The following is a 7,105-nucleotide window of genomic DNA, read 5'->3' as shown; positions in this document are numbered from 1 at the left end:
GCCCAAAAGAAGTCAGTCCTAGAGTTGTTGGGAAGTACAGGATGGGTATGGGGGCAGGGAAGCACCAAGCATTAGGAGGGGCATGTGAGGAACCTGTACTGTGGGAGCCCAGTCAGGGGGTCAGTGCTGTGGGTTTCCCATGGGCCAGGCCTAAGGCAGATCCTTGATCAACACCATGAGACCAGCAGGATTCCTAATTCAGAACCCACAGAATTAGGGGTTGCGGCAGCAATTATTTGGGGCGCTCAGGCATTTGGCTGGTGTTCTCCCATTTCTTTCCTGGGACCTGCTAGCTAGATGGAGAGAGAAAGCCTAGCCACACCTCTCGAAGCTGTTCAGAGGACATTCCTTCCTGTCCATTAGGAACCATTTTCAGTTTATATTTGAGAGGTTTTGGGTGTCCTGGTTTGTTCTGAGAGAGGGTCTTGCCTATACTTTAGTGATACATATGTAAAGATTCGGAATAACCCACCTACCAAGTTGGCCGGTTAGCTCAGTTGGTTAGAGCGTGGTGCTAATAACGCCAAGGTCGCGGGTTCGATCCCCGTACGGGCCAGAGGTATGTTTTTCTTTTTCTTTTCCTTCCTTTCCCCCTCCACACCCACTATTACTCGGAAGGTTCTCTCCGGCGCCAGTTACCTTCTGATCGCACACCGGACCCACTTCTCAACACCTGAATCGCTAGCGCATTCCAATACGTGGAAGGGAGCTCCCTGGGCTAGGGCGGAGGGAATGTTCTTTGGTGACTGCTGCGTCTTCTCCTTTTTGGGAGCGTGTTGCTGGAGGCGGAAAGTGGAAGAATGGGGAAGATCCGGGATGAGGATCCCAGATAAGGCGGAGCGGGCGTGGGCCGGGGCCGCGACCGATTCCTATTCTGTCCTCTGGTGTTCGCACCGGCGGATCTCCTAGCCCTGGAACGGCAAAATCCCCAAATGGATGAAGTGTTTTCCGAGCAAGGAATCTAAGAAAGGCTCAAGTTGAGGAGTCCTCAGCAGCGGTGTAGTCGTGGCCGAGTGGTTAAGGCGATGGACTAGAAATCCATTGGGGTCTCCCCGCGCAGGTTCGAATCCTGCCGACTACGTGTGCTTTTTCTTCTCCGACGTGCGAAATATGTCCATTTCTCCTGCCCGAGGTCAGACAGAAGATCGATCCTGTCCACAAGCCTGAAATTCCCCCCTCTCAGGAATCTTAAATTCTGGGGAGTTCCCCACCATACACTTCTGGCTGCAGTTGAGGTTTTTGATTTATTTCCCTCAACTTCTGGGGGAATCTCATGGATGGATGTCTGACGCCAAACGTGGCTGATTTGTCAAAATTAATTTTCAAGAACTTTGATGAAGTTGTGGCCAGGCTCCGAGTGGTATATTCCTGAAGTGCAGCCGCAGAAGGGTGCTTGGCAGTTGCGGCGCCGTGGCTTAGTTGGTTAAAGCGCCTGTCTAGTAAACAGGAGATCCTGGGTTCGAATCCCAGCGGTGCCTTTATTCAACACCGAAGAATTCGCTTCTCACTTTTTGCCGCTGCATCTGTACCCTCCGATGGATTTATCAATTGTTTTTATACTAGAGAACGCAAGGGTTCCAGATTTCCTGCTGAGCTGAGCTGCCTGTCCCAGGAGACCGCCGCTCTAAAAGCTTGCCCAGCAACCAGGGCGGAAATCCGGCGCAGGCCTACACCTTCCTCTCCCCAGCTTATGCCACACCCCTCTGGTGCTTGTGGGCCAGCCCTGGGGGCCACTCCGCCGCCCTCGCATCTTCCCCTACCCAGGACATCCCCTAGAACCTGAGTCGATTTGTTTTGTTTGATTCTTCACTGTATTTCTTTTGGTTTAGGGCCTCAAAATTATGTAAGTACATATAATATACTATATTTTTAATATTTTTTATTAAAAAATTTGAGGAATGGGGGGTGTCTTCTATGTGCAGTTCCTGTACCAGGCCCCTTATGTATAGTTATCTTCATTTGTCTCCACAAACTGGCAGTCAGGGTTAGGAGTTATCAGGAGATATGGTTGTCCTGGCGCCATCTGGTATCCTGCTAGAGAGTAGGGAAGCACTGGGACCGTGTCGATAGGGTGGGAGTAGAAGAGAACACATTCTCAGTGGGGTCTCCAGAGAGCCTGGTGTGGAAGGCCAGGGCACATTTCCAGAGCACTGAAGCCAGGCTGGTGAGAGTAGAAGTAAATGCTGTGGAGAAGGAGGCAAGAGGTAGGGTCAGCGGGCCGTTGGAGGGCCTAAACCTCCTTGGAAGATAGGCAGAAAGGTCTAGACTCTATCCTTTGGCAGGGAAACCACTGTAAGAAGTCTGAGCAAAAGTGTTGGTTTGAAGGAATTGGTCTCTTGAGGTGACAAGTCAAATAAGTGATGCACCACCAGTGGGACCAGGTTTCTGCCAAGCGCTCGGCTGCACGCTGTGCATAACCAAATGAATAAGGCACAGCACCTTTTCTCAAAGAGCTCATAGAAGGAAAGATGAGATCACAACACAATGCCCTGATGGCAGGGCTAGGGTGCTGGGTGAACACGGAGAAGAGAAATGGCATCTCATCCCGCCTGAGAGTGGAGAGTGGTCAGAGGAGGCTTTCTGGAGGAGGTGAGCCAAAGACCATGGGGAAATTCGCCATATGTTCTATTAAACAACTACGACGTAACAACCATTGTTCTAGGCCCTGGGAGTACAGCAGGGAACAATAAGCACAACAAAAATATTTTTAAAATTAAATTATATAATATGCTACATAAATGCTACATAGAAGAATAACACAAGAGATCAGAGAGTATGTGTGACAGGGCTTGGTTATAAGAAATGTCAAAAACTTGCACCACAGCGGTTGTAGGAGAGATGGAGAGGAGGGGATGAATTCAAGACATGTTTAGTATAAAAAAAAAAAATAGGTCTCAGCAACTTACAGCATGTGGAGTCTAAAGGGGAAGAAGAAACTCAGGAAGATGCCAGGATTCTGTTTTAGGGAAGGGCTGAGGGGGAGGGGGGTTGCTACCACTGTAAACAAATTCACCAAAAGTGTCTTTTCACTCTTTCCCACTCAATCTCTTTCAAACAACTGTGACTGCCCAGAGGTATACCTTAGAATTCAATCTTTCCATGTAAAGCTTTAACTCCTGTTAAAAGACTTGTACCAAAGTTTAAACCATGATCAGTTGTCTACATCTTAGTTCTTGTATTCTAAAAGTGGGGTCCATGAATGGGGCTTCAGAGTACCTGTGAATTCTCTGATATTGTCAGGATTTTTCTAGGGAAAGGAACTATAGCCTTCATCATGTTCTATAAGGGATGTAGGCCTCCACCTCTGTGCAGATTAAGTGCCTGAGACGAGGTAAGAGAGAAGTGCCTAGACACTTGGGAGAAAGCTGGGGCCCAAGAGAAGGGAGAGAGGAAATGGAAAAAGATAGGGGGAGGGTGATGCCAGAAGATCAGCCCTGAGTGCTTCTTCACTCACCTGAAAGGCTTGGGAGCTAACAGGAAAGGATGGGCTGTTCTCTGCTGCCCTCCCCCACTGTCCGGCCAGGACACCTGGGAAAGATAAAGTGAAGGGCCAAACCCTTCATTGAAGTACCCTTCACCAAAGTATCTGTGAGGTGGGCGTTAGTAAGGGGCTGGCCCCACAAAGCACACAGCCAGGGTGCAGAACAAGATGGTTCAGCCCATAGATGCTGCCAAGGGGTCGAGGGCCGAGGCAGATCAGAACCCTCCGAAGACCACCCAGAGCAGGTACTGAGCCTGCAACTTGACCCCACCAGCTCCTGCCAGGACCCTTGGCAGCCCCCAACGTGAGAGCATGGCCAAGTGTTAAAAGCAGAGGCTCACAGAGCAGCCCAGGAGACTCTGCAAGTTCCCAGGGCCGGATCTACTGGCCTTGGACTTTACTCGTGCAGGCGCTTGCCTCAGAGCCCCTTACCTTTTGGGGGTCTTAGGCGGCAGGTAAGAGGGTCTCCTTCCCGGACATCCTAGGAGGTAACTGGAGAGCAGAAGCTAGACGAAAGGGTAGGGGTAACCTGTTCTTAAAGGCAGGAAGTCCTGGGACCAGCGCTGGCAGGTGTTTTAGGCGTCAGGGACGGCCCTGGTCGCATTGCCTGGCGCGTCGCAGCACTCAGGCAGGTTGGAAAGACGGTCCCCCTACCCCACCCCTCCAGCCACTCCTCTCAGTGATGCCTCCTCCGTGAGTCTTCTTGGCCTCAGGAATTGCTCCCTTGCCTGGGAACTACCACGCGGTCTAGAGAGACCGTGGGCTATCGAAGAGTCTGGCCCGGGGTTGGCCCTGCCCGTCACTCCAGGAGGATGGACAGATGCAGGGACAGAAAGAGGGACTGGAGTTCACCTAGAGGTTTCTTATTAACTGTCCCCAACCAGCTAATTCCACCGCTTGTCTTCAAAGCTCTCTGCGCCGGGAGGCTGAGTCCGAGGACGGCGGGCGGAGGCGGGAAGAGTCGAGACCCCAGGTTATGGAACGGCGCGGAGACAGTGGCCACAGGGAGCGGGAACTCGGGTGCTGAAAGCAGTCCTGGAGGGCTGCGCGGGGGCGAGGCCGAGACCACTCCCTCCTACTTCCCCGACGTTATTTCCTGGGAGGAGTCGGAGCTGGCGGCCAGCGAGCAGAGAGATTCCCGGATCCCTCCTCCAGAGTATGCAGCACGGGGGCCAGTGGTCCCTGAGCGCGCGCCAGGACCGTTTGGCCTTGAATCAAGGCGCTAGGGCTGCGGAAAGTCTAGTACGACCTCTAAGGGTGTCCGCGATGGCCGTCGCATGTCGGCTCGTTGGTCTAGGGGTATGATTCTCGCTTCGGGTGCGAGAGGTCCCGGGTTCAAATCCCGGACGAGCCCTACTTTGGTTTTTGCGGAGACGAGAGCGTGCCCTAAGGTGCTTGTTATTGGAACGGCGCTGCGGAGGCTCGACTGGGAAGTGATAAGAGCGAACTGAGCGCTTCAAGGAGGAGGGCAGTAAGGTCTCTTGTTTTGAGTGGATACCCCGGTGGCAGGAAGAGGCTCACAGTGCACGGTCCTTCCTAGTGTGCCAGGGAGAACGCAGGCACCTCCAGACTTGGCCAAGACATTCACTGTCTGCTCCCCTCCTTCCTGCTGGGTGCTTCTCCTGTGCCACCAGAGCCTGGTTTCGGTTTGATTGATGCCTGTCAACCTATAGTAGTGGATGACAGGTAGTGAAATGAAGTGAGACCTCTTCAGGGTGGTGTTTGTGAGACCCCAGGGACTTTCAGGACTCAGGTCTTTGCAGCCTCGCAGCCCGTCTGTCTCTCGGTCACTCCTGCTCGTTACTACCCTTCTGGGGACTCACGCTCAGGTAGGGTCTAGAACGCGCATGGTTTTCGGGACAGCATTTCTTAGGGCTCGGAAGGACAGAATCCTCAGGAACCTTGCCGGTAGCGCGCTGAGTGAAGGTATCAGATCCAGGGTTTGGGGAGGTGTTTCGCTAGCTCAGTCCTCGTTAGTATAGTGGTGAGTATCCCCGCCTGTCACGCGGGAGACCGGGGTTCGATTCCCCGACGGGGAGGAGCACAGTGTTTGTTTTTCTTCGATGTTTCTGATTGAAATCCGTTAGCTCTTCCTTCACAAAGTACCACTCCTGAGCCCTGGGATGGAGATAAAAAGAACACGGGAAGGAAAAGGAAGAGAGGAGAGGGATTTGCCCTGACTCTCAAGCTCACATCCTAACTTTCAAGTTTATGTTTTACTTCAAGTAACTTGTATTTTAAATGTGTGGTTAACCTATTATTCTCTCCATTCAGTAGGTTGATTAGCCATTACTCTCATCGTTCAATATGCTTACTAGAAGTGTTCGTTGACAATAACTTGAAAAACACAGATGGGGAAACAGCACAAAACCGACGGCCCGAGTAATCCCGCCTTCAGACTTTACCTCCGGCGTGGCGCTCGCTTTCGCCCGCAGCCGTGCGGAGACCCGGGCACGCGCCCCGCTCCGCACAGGGCACCGAGCCTGGGTTTTGTTTCCCTTGGCCTCCTCTCTTCTGCGTCTGTGGACTGGCACGGCCATCCCAGGCGGAGAGTCCAGCGCGCTGTTTTCGATGAGAGGGGCGTGAGGAGTACACCCGGCCGGGGTCGCGGGGAGCTGGCGCCTCACACGACCCTGGACACGCGACACTGGGACTAGGCCCAGGGAAAGGGGGGAAAAATTTTTTTTAAAAGCACGGTTGCGTTGGCCGGGAATCGAACCCGGGTCAACTGCTTGGAAGGCAGCTATGCTCACCACTATACCACCAACGCCGGCTAGCAAGCCTTCTTCCTGGGATTCTTTAGGACTTAGATACGTCGGCAGAGTCGTGGCCTGGGAGATGTAACTTGGGGTCTGAACCAGAGCCCAGCAAGGGGTAAACACGAGGAAGGCCGAGACACAACGGCTGCGGTCTGCGGGGCACGCACGTGTGAGCGGCGCTCGGCTCCCATCACCGCCAGTGCGCTCCAGTCACCCCACGAGAAACTGTGTGATTCTACCCAGTCGACAGAGGGGGAAACCAAGGTCCAGAGAAGTTAAGTGAAGGGGTTTTCTGGCAGAGCTGGGATTCAACCGTAAGATTTTCTAGGGGCCCAGATCTGCATCGACATAATGGCTCTATCATCCCCCAAAATAAATCCCGAACACATAAAATCGCTTCTCTGTTGCGTGACCTCAGTGTGTCCCAAGATTAAAGAATCGGGCCTTAAACCAAGTGCGCCCAAGCCCAATTTGTCCAGAGGAGGATGTTTAATTCCCTTGTGCGCGCGCATCTAGTCTGCTAGCCGCTCTGAGAAACACGTGGACAAAAATCTTCGGGGCGAGGTCTGAGAATCAAACTCCGCCCCTATTGCTGATGATGTGTCTGTTCACGAGACCCGTCAAGCGGCGGCCTCCAGAAGGCCTCGTGGCGCAACGGTAGCGCGTCTGACTCCAGATCAGAAGGTTGCGTGTTCAAATCACGTCGGGGTCAAAAGGTCACTTGTTTTCCGTATCTGGATAGACTGACTCGCTGTAAGATATTTCAATAAAGAAAAATGCACCTGCTTTTACTATATGAGGAAAATATGAACCTGAGTGTTTCTGTGTTTTTTTTCCTAAAGTTACATGAATTTTCCCCTAAAAC

General features: G+C 52.5%; 2 long non-coding RNA genes and 7 other non-coding genes across 9 annotated transcripts; 7 read left to right on the top strand and 2 right to left on the bottom strand.

The window, feature by feature from the left end:
* Window positions 1-482: 482 nt before the first annotated feature.
* On the top strand, window positions 483-556 carry TRNAI-AAU (transfer RNA isoleucine (anticodon AAU)). Its single transcript has one exon. It is a non-coding gene; the product is annotated as a tRNA-Ile (tRNA).
* Window positions 557-999: 443 nt separating this feature from the next.
* On the top strand, window positions 1,000-1,081 carry TRNAS-AGA (transfer RNA serine (anticodon AGA)). Its single transcript has one exon. It is a non-coding gene; the product is annotated as a tRNA-Ser (tRNA).
* Window positions 1,082-1,404: 323 nt separating this feature from the next.
* Window positions 1,405-1,478, top strand: TRNAT-AGU (transfer RNA threonine (anticodon AGU)). The gene has a single exon. It is a non-coding gene; the product is annotated as a tRNA-Thr (tRNA).
* Window positions 1,479-1,864: 386 nt separating this feature from the next.
* LOC103564273 (uncharacterized) lies at window positions 1,865-4,593 on the bottom strand. Its single transcript, XR_548031.2, has 3 exons — window positions 3,914-4,593; window positions 3,455-3,528; window positions 1,865-2,183 (listed from the first exon to the last, which is right to left on the bottom strand). It is a non-coding gene; the product is annotated as an uncharacterized lncRNA (long non-coding RNA).
* A 170-nt stretch (window positions 4,594-4,763) lies between these two features.
* Window positions 4,764-4,835, top strand: TRNAP-CGG (transfer RNA proline (anticodon CGG)). Its single transcript has one exon. It is a non-coding gene; the product is annotated as a tRNA-Pro (tRNA).
* A 297-nt stretch (window positions 4,836-5,132) lies between these two features.
* LOC139074145 (uncharacterized) lies at window positions 5,133-7,051 on the top strand. The gene is made up of 2 exons (XR_011523658.1): window positions 5,133-5,310; window positions 5,756-7,051. It is a non-coding gene; the product is annotated as an uncharacterized lncRNA (long non-coding RNA).
* Window positions 5,449-5,520, top strand: TRNAD-GUC (transfer RNA aspartic acid (anticodon GUC)). Its single transcript has one exon. It is a non-coding gene; the product is annotated as a tRNA-Asp (tRNA).
* Window positions 6,180-6,251, bottom strand: TRNAG-UCC (transfer RNA glycine (anticodon UCC)). The gene has a single exon. It is a non-coding gene; the product is annotated as a tRNA-Gly (tRNA).
* On the top strand, window positions 6,881-6,952 carry TRNAW-CCA (transfer RNA tryptophan (anticodon CCA)). The gene has a single exon. It is a non-coding gene; the product is annotated as a tRNA-Trp (tRNA).
* Window positions 7,052-7,105: the final 54 nt, after the last annotated feature.

Source organism: Equus przewalskii, chromosome 10 (genome assembly GCF_037783145.1).
Source record: "Equus przewalskii isolate Varuska chromosome 10, EquPr2, whole genome shotgun sequence".
Taxonomy (NCBI): domain Eukaryota; kingdom Metazoa; phylum Chordata; class Mammalia; order Perissodactyla; family Equidae; genus Equus; species Equus przewalskii.
This window is presented reverse-complemented; position numbering and strand designations above follow the sequence as displayed.